This window comes from Marmota flaviventris, chromosome 2 (genome assembly GCF_047511675.1).
Source record: "Marmota flaviventris isolate mMarFla1 chromosome 2, mMarFla1.hap1, whole genome shotgun sequence".
Taxonomy (NCBI): Eukaryota; Metazoa; Chordata; class Mammalia; order Rodentia; family Sciuridae; genus Marmota; species Marmota flaviventris.
The window spans coordinates 182699781-182718079 of NC_092499.1; the positions used below are offsets into that span (position 1 = coordinate 182699781).

The following is an 18299-nucleotide window of genomic DNA, read 5'->3' on the forward strand; positions in this document are numbered from 1 at the left end:
GAAGATCACAAGTTCAAATCCAGCCTCAGCAACTTAGTGAGTCCCTAAGCACTTTAGAGAGACCTTATCTCAAAATAAAAACTAATAAGGGCTGGGCACATGGCTCAGTGATTAAGCACCCCTGGTTTCAATTCCTGGTGCACCCTCAAAATGAGAACAGAATGTTTCCTTATTTGTGAGTTCTAGAACTTGTTCAGATTAAAATGACACAGTTCATGCTCTTGGACCCCCAGAACCGCAAACTAAATAAACTTCTTTTTAAAAAATAAAGTGTCCAGCTTCAGGTATTTTGTTATAGCAACACAAAATGGATCAAGACACTATTGGTCTTGGGTCCAAAAAATTCTTTATTTTAGGAATTCTTTTCTTCTGGAGAGGCTGAGTTTTCAAACCTGTCAAGTCCTGGCTTCTTCATGCTTAACAGTTATTCATTTCGTTTATCTCTTTCAACTTCCATTTTACTACAAACACCAAAAATAAACCAGATGGCATCTTCAGCACTTTGCCTGGAGCCTCCTTAACTGGATCACCCGGTTCATTAGGCACATTTCCTACTTTTCATGTTACTGTCATCAATGATGCTACAAAACTTTCTGCCAACGACATGAAAAGGATCCTGTCTCCTCCAATTTCCAATAAGATTTTCTTTTAAGCCCTTACCAGTCTCCTCACAAGACACAGAGCTTCCACGGTTTAAGACTCTTCAAACATTCATTATCATTCTCGTCAAAGTCTTTCCAGCTTCCCTCCCAGAGCTCGGCTTCATTACGGTGGCACTCCGTCTGTCAAATGCCACATTGTACGTTAGTTATCTATGACTGTGGGACAGATTTCTCTACGACTTTTGCCCCTTACCACAACAGAAGGGGGCTGTCTCCCACAGTTTCTGGGGGCCCGTCTGCATGGTTTGGGCTGGGGGTCTTTCAGGTGACTTCATGGAAGCTGTGGAGTGGGTCTTGACCAGAACTGGGCGGGTCTGTGGTCCAGACGTCTCCCTCACATACTGTTCCCTGCCATGTGGTTCTCTTCACAGGGCCCCCCGAGGGTCTTCAGGATGTAGACCTGAGGAAGTGACCAGAGAAGGAGAGGAAGTGAGAGACAGGCTGCAGTGTCTCTGACACCCAGATCCTATCTCATTACTTTATCCAGTCCACACCCAGAGCAGGGGAATCAGGCTCTGCCTCTTCAAAGGAGGAGTGTGACAGAATATGTAGACATCTTTATTTTTCATTTTGGTACGAGGGATACAACCCAGGGAGACTTTACCACACCCCCAGACATTTTTAATTTTTATTTTGAGACAGGGTATTACTAAGTTTCCAAGGCTGGCCTCCACCCTGCGATCCTCCCGCCTCAGCCTCCTGAGTCTGGGATCATAGGTGTGTGCCACCAGGCTGGGCTTGTAGACATATTTTAAAAGCCACCACCTCTGGCATTCAAGGCCCTCTGGTGTCTGGTCCTGACTCACCTGGAGCAGTCACAGGCTACCTCTGAAACTTAGCTTCTTCCTGGTCCCTCCCTGACAGGTTCTGGTGAACAGGCTGAGCACGGTTCTGGGCACAGAGGGCCCACAGTTCCGGGCTCCGGGTATGGGTTTGGGCTTGTGGCGGGGCAGAGGGCTGCCATACACCCCTCACAGTGGGTGCCTGCAAAGGTCAGCCCCAAGCAGGGAGTCCTGGTCACTGGCTGGGTGCTGCCTCACCACTCACTCACAGCCTCACGTGGCCATGTGGTTTCCTGGGCCTCGCTCCCTTATCTGTGAACCAGAGGCAAGATGGCGGGTGAAGAGCAGCTAACAAACTGTTTTCTCCCTGCTCCCCTGGGCACTCATGGCCTCGCTGATTGGCGCCAACAGATTCATCTCCCAACCGCAGCTGCACCCCAGCGTTGCTCAGCCGCTGCCCGGAGGCCCTCCTGCCCCCGTGGTTCCCAGGCCCAGCAGAGGACCCAGGCTCCTGGGAAGATGGAGATAACAGAGGCCTTTGTAAGGTCGAGACCCCCACCCTCCAGCCTCTGGAGTCATCTGGCTGCACCTTCCCGTCCGTCCGTCCGAGGCCAGCTGTCCCTTGTCCGTCTCCCCCCGCCCCCCCTTTCCTTGGCTGCTCTCTCTCTGCTGACGCTTTACCATAAACATTCTCAGCAGCTGCCACCGGGGCCCCTGCCTCCCTTGGCAAGCTTCTCCAACAGCCACGTCCACCTGGCCCTCCTGTCCCAGTCCTCGCCGCCCCTGAGGTGGTCTTGCGAGCTGCCATCCGGCTCCTGGGGCTCTCCTGCCCATCCGCCCTCTGGGGGGGCTTTGATTCCACATCAGTCACGGCTTAAGTGGGACAGCTGCTGGGGACCCCCGGGCCCCATGAGGTTTACCCAGGACACGGGGATAAAGTTCCCCTCCGAGGCCTGATGAATCCACCTCGGGCAGTTCACCCAACACTGGGCTGTGTTCCCTCCAACCTGCCACCCGCTGGCTCCGTCACTGCCACCTCGAGGCCCACTTCATTCTCAAACGCTCTCCCGCCCTGTCTGCCCGTCCGCCTCCTCCTCGGGCCTGGCTGAGGCCTGGCCTCTCCGGTCTGGCTGCCCCTTCTAGGCTGCTCCAGCCGAGGTCCTCGGGGTGTTCCAGGGATGGATGCGTGGCACAGTCTGAAACCACTTGGCCACCCCCTTATTCCTCCAATGTCACCTGAGCTTCCTCAGGAACGCGTCTGTCTGGGATTTCTGGCCCTGTCTCTGGCCACCTCGTCCCCTCCTCATGGTCGCCGTCTCTCTTCCCTGGTGCTCTGAGCCTGGCCTTCCTCCTCCCACCTCGTCTCCTCTTTGGGCCCGCCTTCCTGAGTCCTGAGTCCTTCCTGGGCCCGCCTTCCACTGACAGCGCTCAGCCCCCGCCATACCTGTGGCCTCCTTGGGCCCCATCACAACCCCCCAGGACATCACCAGGCCCCAAACCACACTCTACCTTTCCTCCTGTGCCCGCTCTTTTTCCTGAGTGCCCCACTCCTGGATTCTGTCACTTATTGTCACCCGTCTAGTTCCTCCTGGGAGTCAGAAGAGACCTGGCCCTACCATGCTCCCCAAACCCTGTGTCCAGGGCCTCCCTGGTGCAGATACCAGTCTGGTTCTTTGCTTCAGGAGGGCACTGATGCTCTAGAGCCCCCTGGAGTCGGGCCGAGGCTGCCTCTGGGGCACCTGGTGAGGCCCCTTGCCCCTTCCTGCCCTCTGCTCCATTCTCTTGCCGCTTGTCGTGTGACCACCTCCTGGATAACTCATTCACTTGAACCTAAGTTCTTGTCCCAGGGTCTGCTTTTGGGGACCCAGCTGACCAAAGTCAGTTGTGAACACACCGGCCAAGGAACCCCCCTAACAGCTCTGCAGCCCCATTCAGATTCTCCACCCACGGAGTCATGGGGCCATGCCCCGGTGTGGGCCTCGTCACCAAGCTCCTCCAGACCCCAGAACACAGGCTGGTCTATTCTGGCTTGACGTCTCTTCCGGCCACCCCGAAACCCCCACGTGATCACACCATCCCTCCTCCTGTCACCTCCCAGTCGACACAACAAAGTCCAGGGCCAAAGATGGGAACCACTGCGTGCACACTAGAGTGACAACACGGAGGGGCGCAGGTCTGCTGAGCCCCCGGAGCACCTCGCCCTCCTGAACAGCCTTTGAAACCTGACGGTGCCTTACAAAGTTAAACATCTGTCTTTTTAGAGAACCTTCACAGGTGTCTTTACATTTCTTTATGTGTATGGATAAGTTGTTGATTGAGGTGTTGTGCATATTCAGGGAGCACCGTGTGTTTGTGGTTGCTTTTGTGTGTTTGTGGTTGCTTTTGTGTTTTGGTGCCAGAGATGAAACCGGGGCCTCCCCGGCTCCACCACGGAGCTGCATGCAGCCCTGGGGCAATATTGTGACATATGCATAAAGCCTGCAATAATCAAATCAGGGTAATTAGCATATCCATCATCTCAATCGTTTACCGTTTCTTTAGGTTGGGAACACTCAAAATCCTCTCTTGGAGCGAGTTTGAAATATTGGTCACGGACAGTGCCGGTCCCATCTAACTGCGTCTTTGTAAACGTACATTCTGCCGGTTGACATGGCAATCTCGCTCCTAGGTATTTACCCTAGAGAAACAGAACCTTTCGTCCACACCAACACCTCTGTGTCGATGTTCACAGGGATTTTTTCCATCATTTGTCACTAGGCTGTGAGTCAAGATTCGGGTGCTGTCCTGCATGTGCCCTCAGGATTTGCATAAAACAAAGCGTGCTTGGCACCCATCAGCTTTACTGACCATTGTTAAGTGGCCAGAGGTGACAGAAGAAGAGGAACACATGATCCCAGCCATAAGGTGGGATGAAGCAGGTGCCTACGTGGGCCGCTGTCACCCATGGAGGGAGAGCGATAAGTCCTCAGAAGGACACAGGGATCAGGTTCCTCATGAAAGGTAGAAGGTTTAATTAAGTCTGGCTCAACCTAATACATGTGATTGTCTGACAATAATCCCTGTGTCTATACCCTTGGTCCCATCTGCTCACTGACTGTCACATCCTTAATTGCTCTGTGTCCCTGGCTCGTGAACTTGAACACACTCACGTCTCCTGTTTGATAAAAATCAGTTCCCACTGGACCCTGCCTCCCTCTCTCTCTTCCCCCCATTTCTTTTTTTTTTTTGAGTGATTTCTCAACCAGTTGCACATTTGTCCTGCCCCCGAGGTCACTACAGGTACCCCAAAGCTTCCTGCCTGTCCAGTCTAGGGGGGATACCGCTTTCCTTGTCCCCCAACCCAACCTTGCCGCTCAGGGCACACAGTGACCTTCTCTACCTTCTGGACATGCCTCCTCCCTCGCCTCCCAGAGTGTCCTCTCCTCCCTGGACCCTCTTCTGGACCTTCCGCAGCCTCCTTGGTGGCTTTTCTTACTGCAGCCGTGATGTCTGTTCTGGCGAATTCTATGACCCAGGCTGGGCCTGTTCTCCTGGGCCTTCAGAGAGGCCCACGATGCACCACTCAAGGCCTAAGCAGACCCTGGGGTCCAGTCCCCACCTCTTGAGCCTCTTGGGGCTTGTCTTCAGGAGTGCCCACTGACTCCCAAGTCCCCAGCTTTGGTCCCATGACTTTGGTGTAACAGTGGGGCCTGGGTGAGATAGGGAGGGCGGCCGTGGATCCCGGGAGCCCACTGTGGTCAGGGCTCAGAACGCTGAAAGAGAGGAGAGCGCCCCTGAACCCCTACCCGCACTTCCATAGTGGAGAGACTGAGGCCAGAGACGGGGAGCCACCTGCCTGGGTCAAGAGTGAGCAGGCAAGGGACAGGGAGCAGAGCCACCCTGGCCTGGGCCTGTCCCATGACCCCTGGGGCATCCTCTCAGTCCAACAGCTTCCTCCGCAGAGGAAGGGGGGACCCTCAGCCACTGTGAGGGGGGCCTCAGGGCAGCCTGCGTGTCCTGCCACCCAGCAGCCGGAGCTCGGGGACCCTCGCGGTGGCAGCCTCTCCGCCCTCCTCCCTCCCCCACACCTCCCCCCAGCTCTCGAGTTTCCATTTACGTCCCTTGACACTCCAATTGGTTTCAGTAATTTAAAAAAGAGGGAAAAAAAGATTGAACCGCATTTCAGACATTTCATTTCATGTCAGGAAATGTTTATTCAGCGGCCACCGGGATTAATGCCGGGTGCCAGGTGCTGAAGGGGATTCAAAGGCAGGGGCCAGCGGTTCCAGCTGTGGGCAGGACGAAATCCGCCCCCACACAAGTGAGCCCAGCCGGGACCCAGGGGCAGGCAAGGGGCCCAGCAGGGCCGAGTTCACGTTCCCGGGCAGGAGGAAAACGATTCAATTTCGTGCCACTCAATGAAACACATGTTCTTGTCCAAAACTAATTTCCCACCGCCACGCTTAACTCCTGCCCCGGCTGACGGTCCCTGTGTCCCATCAATCGAGCGCCACCTTCCCCTCGGAGCGTCAGTCTTCTGAAACTTATTTCTAGCCCCAGAATTCCAGAACTCTGCCTCGTGGGCTTTATTTTCTGTCCCTGGGAGGATGTGCTGGCTGTGGAAGGGGACCTAGGGGCTCGAGCGGGCAAGTGGGGACCCTCGTGGCACCCTTTCGTGCATTTTGAATTCTGGACCATGTAAAGGTATTTTCATGTTTTAAAGGAACATTAAAAAATGATTTTTAAGGTTTCCATTTCCAAATACAACCTTTCTGGACCGCTCCCCGGTCTAACCCCCCGGCCCTGCTTCCACACCCAGAGCCTCGATTGCCTCTTTTTGTAAATATGTTTTTAGACGTTGACGGACCTTTATTTTGTTATTTATTTCTATGCGGAGCTGAGAATCGAACCCAGTGCCCCACACATGCCAGGCGAGTGCGCTACCACTGAGCCACAGCCCCAGCTCCCCTGATTACCTCTTTTGGGGGGTTCCTATGATTTCCCCGGAGGCTGCTCTGGCAAAGATCCCCCAAAGCCTCCTTATGGCCAAGTCACCTTCCCTGGCCTCTCTGGACCCGGCCCTTGGCTGGTCACTTGGCCTTCTGGGAACTCTGATCCCTGGCCCCAGGATCCTCTTTCCTACATCTGCCCTCTGGCCCTGGCTTTTCCATTGTCCCCCCAGCCTCCACCTGGACTTCCCCTGCAATGTGACTCGTCCCTGAAGTGTCCATTCTCTCCTGGACCCAGTGACCTCCAGTGTACACAGCTCCGCTCAGGGTCCAGTCTCACAGCTCCAGCCCAGACCTCCCAGCTGAGCCCCAGAGCCCAGATCCCCTGCCTCTGTGACACACTTTCTCATCCCAGGGACTGCACACCATGTGCCAGGTCGCCTGGCTTCAAGTCTGACCTCTCACCTCCTTGCCGCGGGCCAGTTCCTCAGCCCCTTACATCTTTGTCCTTCACCTGTAAATGATCCCAGATGGGGAAGGGCCCGTCTTTCCAAGTAGTTCTAAGTATAAATGAATTAACAGCAATAAAACTCTTGGAGCAGAGGGCAACTGGTCATAAATACCAAAATGTGATGTCCCAGTGGAGCCCCTTGTCTGCCTCTTGCGACCCCAGGCCCCCTGCCCTCCAGTCCATCCTAAATGCCAGCAAGCCAGGGTTTTTGCCAGACCCCGCCCCCCCTTTCTGCAGCGGGCACCCCATCATCAGCCCTGGTCCATTTTACCTCTTAAATCTCTCTCCCTATCTCTACCGCCTCCCTGGACCATTGTCCCCTGAAATTGCTCTTGTTAAACTCATCAATGTTCTACTAATTGCCAAATCAAAAGAAAATTCAGCCTTCATCGGTTTGGATTTTCTGCTACATTCGGTCCCGCTGATCCTGTTCTGGAAATGCTTCACTAGCTCGGTTTCCATGACAACCTGCTCTTCTGCTCTGCTCTCGTGGCCATGTGATGCTGACATTTCTTTCTGCTGCTTTTGTAGATGTCCCCAGATCTACCAGCCCCTGAAATGGTGGGGTGGGGATCCTGAGAAGTTGGTAGGGCTCTGCTACCTCTCTGTGTCCCCGAGCCACGGCGAGTGCTAAGGCGACCACTCTGCCTCTAGTTGAGAGGTCCCGAGAGTCAAGCTGCGAAACCTGACCCCCCACCAGTCACCTCCCCGTGGTGTGGGCAGCCCCTTAAAATCAGCTGTGGCCTGTGGCCATGAACCCTTGCTCGTCTATTTACTTCCCCAAATCCCAGTGAGAGCTCCATAAAACAAAAATCAGTCCATGGACTTTGCTTGCTCTAAAGTCTTCTATGGCTCCCAATTACCTACACCATTAAGCACAAGCTCCTTAACACAGCGCAGCTACTCCCTGCTGGCTTTTCCAGTAGCACCTCCCAGCAGTCCCATCTCATCCCAAACTCCAGGAATGACTGGCATCCTGTGGGCACATGGCACACAATTCCTGGCCTCAGTGCTTGATTCACGCTGTTCCCTCTGCCTGGGAGGATTTGCGATCTCTCCACCCCAGCCCAGCTTCCGAGAAATCAACTCAAGCAGCGCCTTCTCCAGAAGATTTTTCCTGGCAACCCCCACTGCCTGCCGTTTCTGGGTCCTCAAGATGAGGGGACACGCCCTTCTTGTGCTTTCTAGGCTTTATCTCTGTGCTAACCAGAACATTTTTGGTTGCAAGCAACAGAAATCAAGTTTGAAATCGCTTTAAGGCAAAAGAAGAATGTATTGGCTCAGGGAGGGCCAGGGCTCATGCAGATTTCTGGGAAACTGAATGAACAGATGAAAGATGGGGGCAGGTCCCAGATACTCCCTCCTGCCAATACAATACGCATTTTATTGTCATATACGTGTATATATAACAACTTTACTGAGGTGTGACTGACATACAGATAAACCACACATATTTAAAGTGTACAGTTTGATGAATTTTGAGACCTGTATACACTCATGAAACTGTCACCAGTCAAGAAAATGAACACACCCATTACCCCAAATGATTTCTGGTGTCCTTTTGGGCTCCCTCCTCCTCTTCCTGCCACTTGCCTCTCTCCCTCCATCCCTCAGGCGACGACTAACCCGCTCTCTGCCACAACTTCTAGAATTCTGTGAAAATGGAGCCATACAGAATACACTCTTGTTTTGTCTGTTTTTTTTTTTTTTTCCCCTCACTGTAATTATTTTGAGATTCCCCCGTGCTGTTGTGTGTGTTAAACCTTTCGGTGGGTGGCTGGCATTCCGTTGTACGAGGGTACACAGTTTTTTCCATTCACCCACTGAGGGGTATTTGGTTGGTTTCCAGGTTTTGACAATTACAAATAGACTCACGTACCAGTCTCGGTGTGGACTCGTGCTTTCATGCCTCTTGGGTAAATTTCTTGTAGAGGAAGAGTCTGATCGCCCCATAGGTGAGAGTTTAGCTTTTGAAGAAGTGGTCAATCTGTTTTCCCAAAGCGATTGTACCCCTCCACATCCCCCTCCCGGCTCTTCTGAGAGTTCCGGTTGCTCTACACTCTCACCAACACTCGGTGGGATCAGTGTTTTCAATTTTAGATTTTCTACTATTAAGACATAGTGCTTCATGGTAGATTTGATTTGTGTTTCCTTAGCAACTAACGATGTTGAGCCTCCTTGTCCTCCTTGTGTCTTTGGTGAACGGGCATTCAAATCTTTTGCTCATATATTATTGGGTTGTTTGCTTTTTTTTTTTTTTTAATTTAATGCTTACGTTTTGACATACTCTGGATACAAGCCCTTTATCTGATACATGATTTGCAAATATTTTCTTCTAGTCTGTGGTAGCTTTTATTTTTTTTTAAATTCTCTTAGTAATGTCTTTCAAAGAGTTGAAGGCTTTAATCTTGGTGAAGTTTAATTTATTAACTTGTTATTTTAAGGATCATGTTTTGATGTTCTTTTTTTGTTCAGGGCATTGTATCTAAAATGTCCTAACGTTTTCTTCCTATGTTTCATAATTTTAGGTTTTATTCTTTCTATTTTTCACTTTTATCTTGATGCCTGAGTTAGTGGGGCTCCTGGTATTTCCAAGAAGAGTCCCTCTAATGTTATGATCTATCCAAAAGGCAGAGCTTGAAGCCTTCCATGGCTTCTCATTGATCTTGGGCTAAAATCGTAACCTCCACAGCGTGGCTCAAAGAGCCTGCCTGGGTTTCCTGGCTTGATCCCTGACCCTGTTCCTCTCTGGCACCTCCTCGAGCCCTCTGCTCCGCATACACTGACCCACGGGCCATTCCTGAGCTCAGTGTCAAGCTGGCCCGGCTGGATGACACGCTGAAGCAAGGCGCCACGACCCCTCTCCTCCAGAGCACAGCTTTTCCACTCTGAGACTGTAGCCGGGTCCCCACTTGGGCATCTTCCAGGGCTTTTCACAAATGGTGGCGCTCTGTGCCCTTAGGGTCAGGGTCTTAGTACATGTCTCCCAATCTTTTCCTTGAGACACAGACGTGTGTGTGTGTGTGTGTGTGTGTGTGTGTGTATGTATTTTACACAGTTGAAATCATATCCTGTATAATATAATTCGCACGCTGGATTCCCAGCTGCTCCTCCACTTTTTGCACCCTAAGAAATTTCCAGAGCTTTTGTAAAAATACAATTAGTCTATGAATAATAGTCCATTTGAGTGGATATAAAATAATTTGCTTCCCATTTTCCCAATAGTTGGTTATTTTGGTTGTTTCCATTTTTTATTATAAGCAAGGCCAGACTACATCTCTTGGTACATAAATCTTTTGTCAATTTGAGATTATTTCCTTCTGACCGAGTGCCGTAAGTGTGATTATTGGGTCAAAGGCTGCGGTGATTTACATTCCCGGCGCAGGCCTGTGTTTCATCACACTCTAGCCAGCATGGGGTATTCTCATTAAAATTTTCCTCTTCGCTCTGCGATGAGCAAACAGTGTTATCTCACTGTTGTTTTAATTTACTTTTTAAAAAATAATTAGATATTGGAAAATAGGTTCAACCTATGAGCCATAAAAAATTAATCTTCTGTTAATTGAGTGTTCCTACCCCTTCACATTTATCCAGCAGTGATTTGAATTCTTAAAACTCAATTTGTATGGATTCTTAAACACCAAGGATATTAACCCTCTGCCTGACATCCTTAAGGTCATTTTCAACGTTCACGTGGTTATGTCTCAAATTTTAAATCTCTTTTCTTTGTGGTTGCTTCCCTTACTTTTAGGCTTAGGAGACTCGTCCAGTTTTGAATGGATATTCCCTCTGCTTTACTCAAGTGTGGTTTCTAATTTAAATCTTTAATCCACCTGAGCTTGATATTGATGTATGACTTGGAGTGAAAAATAAAGTGGATTTGCTTTTCTAAACTGCTCAGCGATTGTTCCAGCACCTTTTATTGACTCACCCCCTCTCTCCTCACTCTTTCCAAGGGTGTGGGTACAGTGATATCTTTCTCTTCCGCTGTGGGAGGCTTCCATATCCTCCAGCCCATGCTCGCTCGGCCCTGTACCCCTAGCTTCTGGGGTGCACTGTCCTTGGGGTCCTGGCAGAGGCCATGTTCTCCTGGGGGGGCTTTTGTTAGTGCCCAGCAGGGACAGCAGTTGTGCAGGCTGTGGTCTGCAGGGGGCCGAGAGAAATGAGAGCTGCGGGTTTTCAGGGGAAGCGGGGGCTTGAGAAAGGAGAGGTTCTGGAGTCGAAGCCCAGGGAGGAGGCCAAGAGCTTAGGCGGAAACCCCAGACCACCGGGAAGACAGGTCCTGAGTCCAGCCTGCAGGCAGGAGAAGGGACGCCCAAGGATGGGACTAGAACTCTGGCTCAGCCTGGGCCCCCCAAAACAGGCTCAGGTCACAGCTCCTGAACGAGTCCCAAGGAGAAATGGGGTCTCAGACAGGTTTGGGAGATCCCAAAGCAGAATCCCTAAGACTAACCCAGGGCTTGGAGCCAAGAGAACAAAGGCAGAATGGCCCGGAGCAGCCTGTGGGGACGGGTGGCCATCAGGGGACATGGTTGGGGCTGAGCCTTGTGAGCTGACAGACCCCAGGTGGGGAGATGCAGAACTTGGGGATGCGGTGGTTGGGTTGCCAGTACGTGAGGGTGGGACCCGAGAGGCAGGCCTGGCCCAGCTGAAGGGCATATTTGTCCTGCCTGGGAAGAGGTGGCATTCATTCCTGTCACACACAAGACACTTCTCCCCAAGTCCTATGGCCTGAACCTGCACCTTGATGCTATGGTCTCATCTGTGGGGTTTGGGGGTGGGTTTTGCCATCCGGGGGGGCTAGGCCTCCAGCTCCAGGCAGCCCCTGCAGTGTGTGCGGAGGGGGATGTGCAGGCCCCAGTGTGCGGGGCTGAGTGGCTGAGTCGGGGCCGGAGAGCAGAGCTGGAGTCCTGTCTGTCCCTACATCCCCAGGTCTTCCTCCGCCAATGCCCCTCACTCAGGTCTCAGCTTCTTCTGTAAAATGGGTTGAACCATCTCCGCCCCCCTCGCAGTGATGTTCACAAACAAAGCTGTCCCCCCCTCGTGTAAACCGTGGAGGCCCGTGTCCTGGGGGGCGGCCGACCTCCCTTCCCTTCCCACCAGCCCTGTGTGACCAGCCCCCACCCCCTCCCTTTCTGCCTTCCCCTGCCCCATCCTCTGCCCTGTCAAAGTGGGCCCGCGCACAGGGCTTATTGGTTTGGCTGTTCACAGACCCCTTTCTGGCTAAACGGTTTTGACTTCCATTTCAGACATTTGATTTCAGATCAGAAAATATTCATTTGGCAGTCTCCAGTCGGTTGCTCCCGGCTGGGGATCAGGCCAACGTGAATGAGACAGTGTCCCAGAGGTGGGGCGAGAGAAAATCCCTGCCAAAGAGGGCCACAGTTAAGTCACAAAGGTCACATACAAATTCCCTGAAAGAAAGTGGGCCGCAGGTCACTCAGCACAAGGCCGAGTGAGGACTCCTACCCCAGAGTTCGGGTGGACTGGTTGGTGGCAGGAGCTGTCCCTTTCCTTGGAGGCCTCATTTAGCTCAATGCCCGACTCTGCGGTGACTCCTATCCCACAGGTACCTTCCTCGGGGAAAATTAACAAAATTGAAATATTGCTCCTTTATTTAAACCAAAACTAGACAAAAAAATGCTTCCCCCTTTACCTACCTTCCTGGCAGGCAGACTAATCTTGTGCATGTCCCCCTGCTCCTCCCAAGCCCCTCAAGAACTAGCAAAGGGTCCCAGAGGCCAAGTCCAGGGATGTCGGCTAGCTTTCCCCCCTACCCAACTTCCTGCATGGAAACTCCTCCTTGGACTCCTGGGAGGTGTGGCCCTGTTCCCCCTGCAGTCCCTCTTTTCCAGGCCAGCCCCTGAATGCTGGTGCTTGGTGGGTCCCCCTGTCCTGCACTCACTCCTCCACTCTCATCCCTTAATGTCAAGCATCCCCTGAGCGCCTTCCACCCCCTGCATCCCACCTGGGCGGGAGGCCTCCCCGGTCTCCACCTCCAGCCTGAGTTCTCCTCTGGGCTCCAGAACCCAGAATTCCCCAAGGTACGTCAGACTCAGCATGCTTGACAGATGGCTGCTCCCCAGTCCAAACCTGCTCCTCCCCCCAGGTCCCACATCACGTGGAAAGACCCACCAGCCTGTGGACACCAGGGGTCTTCCTCCACAGTCGCTTGCCCTCCCCACCCCATCTGTACCCCCACCTCTGGCCTTGCAGACTTGACCTCCCAGCAGCCCCTGCATCCTCCCAACTCTTTTCTACGCCACCACGGACACCCTGGTCTGAACCACCACCAACCCTGGTCAGCAGGTTCCCCCTCACAGGTCTCCCACAGCTACTCCTGCTCCCCACCTCATCCTTTCCCTGCCAGACGCCGGACAGATGATTTCGACAAGCAGATCAGAACATACCACCACCACGCCCAAACGTCCCTTGTCATTTGGTCTAAATATAATAAAGTTTCAAATCCTCATAGCTGGTCCACCCTCCCTTTTGCACCCTGCTCCTGCTCATCCACTGGACACCAGCTCCATGGCCTCTTTCCTTGCCCAGAATCAGCTCTGCTGCCCCCACTGGGGTCCTTTGCTTGGTGTGCCCCTGCCTGGAGTGCTCCCCTGCACTGCTTGGCTTCGTACCCTCATCTCGGGATCCCTGGGAAATCTCAGCAGATCCCACCCCTGACTCGAGCGCCCTCCTGTTCTCAGCACCACACGCCTCTCCTTTGTGACGATCAGGGTTTCTAATTACCCACGGATGCATGTGACTTGATTCATGTCGCTTTCCCCACTCGGACTAGACACTCCATGTGGGCAGGGGTGGGTCTGTCCTGCTGGCCTGGGCTAGCCACGCACAGGAAGTGCTCCAAGAGCATTGGTTAAACTGAATGGAGAACTTTCTCTTGACGCCACACCTCACTCTCTAGCTCCCAGACAAACCTTCTCTAAACTTTTCTAATTATCTAAACTTAATTATCTAAACTTCTGTGAAAGGGCCGTCTTCACCGACCGACTATCTATCATCCTCAGGCGCAGCAGTCGAGGTTCTGCTCCATCACACCCTGAAACCGCTCTTGCTGTGGGCTCCGATAACCCCCTAATTACCACCTTCAGTGGGTGTTTTTCCACCCCTGTCTTATTGGAATTCTCCGCAGGGTTGGATATTGTTGATCACTCTCGCCTTCTTGCAACGCTCGGCTCTCTTGGTTTCCATGACAACCCCCTCTCCTTGTTTTTAACCCATCTCTATGACGACTTCTCCTTCACAGTCTCATTAATCAGAGCTCTGATTCAACACCCTTGCAATGTTAGGGTCCTGAAGATTCGATATCGTAGAGATGTCAATTTTCTCCAAATTAATGTACAAATTCAATGCCTTCCTAATCAAAATCCCACCAGGATTTTTAAATTGAACTTAATACACTGATTCTAAAAGTCATATGGTAGAGAAAATGGGGGGAAAATAGCTGAGAATAATTTTGAGAAAGAAAAACAAGTGGTGGAAACAGAGTAGGAGGAAAAGGTCCAGATTTGCCCTACAAGGTAGCATATGACAAAGTGGCAGAGATCAAACAGCGTGGCAATGGCACAGAGATAGACACGCCAACCTGCAGGACTGAGGAGCTCAAGATCTGACCCAGGCTGGAGGGGGCGCGCCACATACCAGGAGGGGCTTTTCACTGATGGGCACTGGTTGCCCCGAGTTCTGAGATCCCACTTCTTACCTCTGAGGGCCCACCGGGCAGCCTCCCTCACACTGGACCATTGTCCTCCTGCGTCCCTCTTCTCCCCTTTCACAACCTGAATATGTGGACACCATTCCCTTCAGACATAGCTCTTCTATTTTTCTTTTCTTCCAAGTTTTCCTAGAATAAAAGTAATACATGATCTGGGATGATAAGTGTATTATATATTGTGCTCCTTATTTTATTCTAATTCTTTTCTGTATTTTTGAAATATATTATTATAAAAACAGTGATATCCAAACATCACAGAAAGTTTGGAGAGTAAACCAAGAGTGAAGAATTAACAAATCTTGATGAGAATCCCAGAATCTACTGTTGGGTTCGGTAAAAATGCATCTGGGAAACATGCCTCCTCTAGTCTTTTTATGCATTTGTTTACTCTCAATGTTTTTATTTTATATATAATTTGGGACCATCTTTTCACACTGATTATATGCTAAACACTTCTCCACATTAGTCAACATTCTTTGTAATTATTACGTTTAATGGGTGCCTAATAATCCATTTAATGAACGTAACATGATTTGGTTAACCATTCCCCTGGAGCCGGAGATTTTGCTAGCCTCCTTGTTCTTTTTTGTCTTTTTCTTTTTGTGCCTTGTAACTAAAGCCACAGCGCACATCTTTCTGGCACATCTTCGGGCATTGCTTTAGAGAATTTTGTTGGGATGAGCTTCCTATAAATGGAATGACTGAGTCAAACAGTATGAATCTTTTCGAGACTCTTCACGCATCTTGAGCAAATTGCCTTCCAGAAAGGTTTTGCCACTTCACAGTCCTGCCAGCTGTGCACGAGAGGCCCCTCGCCACTGGGGTGAGCCTGCACTGGGGGCTCTTGTTGTGTAAAGTGCCCCTTGGTCGGGCCCAAAGCGGCATCTCTGCATTCTAATTTACATTTATTTTATTACGAGTAAGTTCAACATTTGCAACTGAATTTGCCTTTTGAACTTCATCTTTCATAAATGGACTCTTAACGCTCTTTATTGCCCCAACATTTCGTTATGAAAATTCGTACTGCCTCTGGGAATGTTTTATTTATGAGAATTTTCAACACACATACGCTTTACCTTCCCTACAGTCAATTAGATTTGTATTTTCCACTACAATTCTACGACTGTGGAGGCTACAATGGCCTCCCTCAACCACAGCTTGGATAATGAATCATTTCTATTTTTTCTTGTTATTAGTGTGCTTTTTTTTCTTCCACATTTAAATCGCCTGACATTGATTTAGGTGGTTGGTATAAAGGGAGATAAAAATTGTTTTTTTTTTTATTTGTATCTCAAATAGACAAAATAATTTTCCAGCCCCATTTAGTGAGAAGTCCTTCCATTCTTTATTAATTTGTGGTACTACTGCTCTCATAAATCATATTGTTCGATACGCTCGAGTCTGCATCTCGGCTTTCTGGTCTATTCCAGTGAGATCTCTCGCTCTCACGCTCATTTTTAAATTGTTATTTTGTCTTATATTGTGCTGCAGTGTCTGCTGGAGCCAGAACACTTGAATCTCTATTTCACATCAGATCACTTGCCCAGGTGTCTGACGCCCACATCTAATTTCCGCCTTGACATCTCACCTTAGGTCCCCACGGTGCCACTTCTTCACACACATACACATTTTTTTCCTAGCTATTTCTTCTCCCTGAAAGTCAAATTGTATCATCACACTCCATGGGGACAGGCTAGGGATGGGCATGGCCCTGAAACCTGGGGGGGCAGGCTCTGGATCTGCAGGGTACACCCCGCAAGCCATGCGCTAGGCTGGGCCCTGGCATCCCAGCTGTTCTCTGAATTCTCAGTTTCCTTGTCTGTCAGCTGGGTCGTGAAGCCCACGCGAGGTCAAGGGTGTCACTACAGCTTCCTTCTTCACTCCACAATGTGGCCTTGTGGCAGGGAGAGAAGAGCAGGCAGGTGGAGCTGGTCTCTGCAGCGATGGTCTCTAGGGAGTCCACAGTCCATTAGGGAGAGTCCTCCATGACAGGACAAGGCGCCTGCCAAGAAATGGTCACCAGGACTCAGAGGAAATGCATGAGCCTCGCTTTGGACAGGTGGCTGCAGAGGGCCTTTCCAAGGCTGAGAAGTGGGTCGTAGCAAAGGTTTAGCAGGGAGGAGGCGTGGCAGGAGTGGAACTCAGACAGGAAGGAGCTTGGGCCCTGGAGCTGACAGGGTGCAGGAGCATCCCAGGGGGACACGCAGGGCAGAGCCCGTGAGCCTCATAGGCCTTGAGAAAGCCCTGGGGTTTTGTTGGAAGGGCACTGGGAAGTTGTGAAGCTGGAGATGTGAAGGAAAATGGGCCTCCTGCTAACATCCCAGGAAGTCGGCTTCCCTCCTGGGTGATGAGCAGAGGGCCCAGGAGGAAGCCAGAAAGCTGTGAGGCCGTCTGTCGCGGTGAGGAGATGGGGTCGCAGGCGCAGTGCGGGGAGGGAAGGGCCAGGGTTCTCAGAGATCATGGGACGGGCTGAGGGCGAGGAGGACTCAGGGTGACTCGGAGGGAAATTGGGTTGAGGTCTGGGCCATGTGTAGAGGACAAAGTGGGGAGGAGGCTTTGGGGAGAAGCAGCTGGTCGTCTGATGGGCCACGGTGGAGGGACTGGCAGGGGTAGCTGGGTGTGTGGGTCTGCAGAGGCAGAGCAGGCCCGTGAGCCTGGAGCCACTGGTGATGGCTTGGGGTGACAGAGAGAGAGGAACAGACCCCCGCACGAGCCTTGAGGGAATCCTTAGATGATGGTGAAGGCTGGAGTGGATGGGATGGCTAATTGGGAGGTGACGGTGTCATGATGGTGGCACAGGGACACTTGGAAGGGGCACTCTCAGAAGGGAGGGTCTCTGTGTCAGGTACAGCCATGAAGTCCAGTGACTCAGGGACAGAAAGCATTTGCTGGACCGAGCGACGGGTCGTTGAGAAGGAGGCAGCCCTGCAGAGCCCGGGAGGGGCCAGGCAGGGGCAGCTGTGTTAACTGTGACCCTCCCTCCCGTGCCCAGCCACGATGCTGACCTGGGGACATTTCCAACCCCCAACCCGTCCATCCCACCTACCCCGACATCTCTTTTCCCTATGATCACACTCCCGCTGAAGTGTCACTGAGTCTTTTTGGTAAAAAAAAAAAAAAATTCTGAACCTCCATTTCAGACACCTGATTTCAGGCAGAAAATAATTATCCTGCCCTCCCTCGCCAGCTGCCTGTTGCTAGGTGCCGAAAGGTACAAGAATGTATGCGAGGCGACCCGGCCACGAGGCAGGACGAAACCACAGCTAATTAGAGCTGCAGCCGGGACTCAGGGGCCGAGAAGCCTCCTGGAGAACACGGAGATCAGGTTCCCCGTAAATGAACATGATTGAATTGTGTTCCTTCCACCAACACAGCTAATCCCTTCACCTCCACACTAATCCCGCCGCCCAGGGCCCCTCTGCTGTCTGGCCCTGCTCTTCAGGCTTGGCTCACAGAGCCTTCCTCTGTCCAGATGTGGCCTGGGGGAGTGGGCGACTTCCTGGCCCTGTGGCCTTCTCCAGCCCGCCCCCCCTCCTGCTTTCTCAGCCAGACTCAAGAATGTCCCCTGTCCAGCAGGGCTTCTGCCCCTTCCCCAAGGTTGCTGTGGCCAGTGTTTCCGGAGGCTGGGCGGGCCCTGGCCTCCCTGACCTCTGTGCATATGGCCTGCCAGTGGCCACTGGTCCT

At 51.8% G+C, this 18299-nt stretch overlaps 1 long non-coding RNA gene across 1 annotated transcript; it reads right to left on the bottom strand.

Annotated features, from left to right (window-relative positions):
• Positions 1–408: 408 nt before the first annotated feature.
• LOC139704772 (uncharacterized) lies at positions 409–12938 on the bottom strand. The gene is made up of 3 exons (XR_011706758.1): positions 12852–12938; positions 12353–12456; positions 409–1062 (listed from the first exon to the last, which is right to left on the bottom strand). It is a non-coding gene; the product is annotated as an uncharacterized lncRNA (long non-coding RNA).
• Between the last annotated feature and the right edge of the window lie 5361 nt (positions 12939–18299).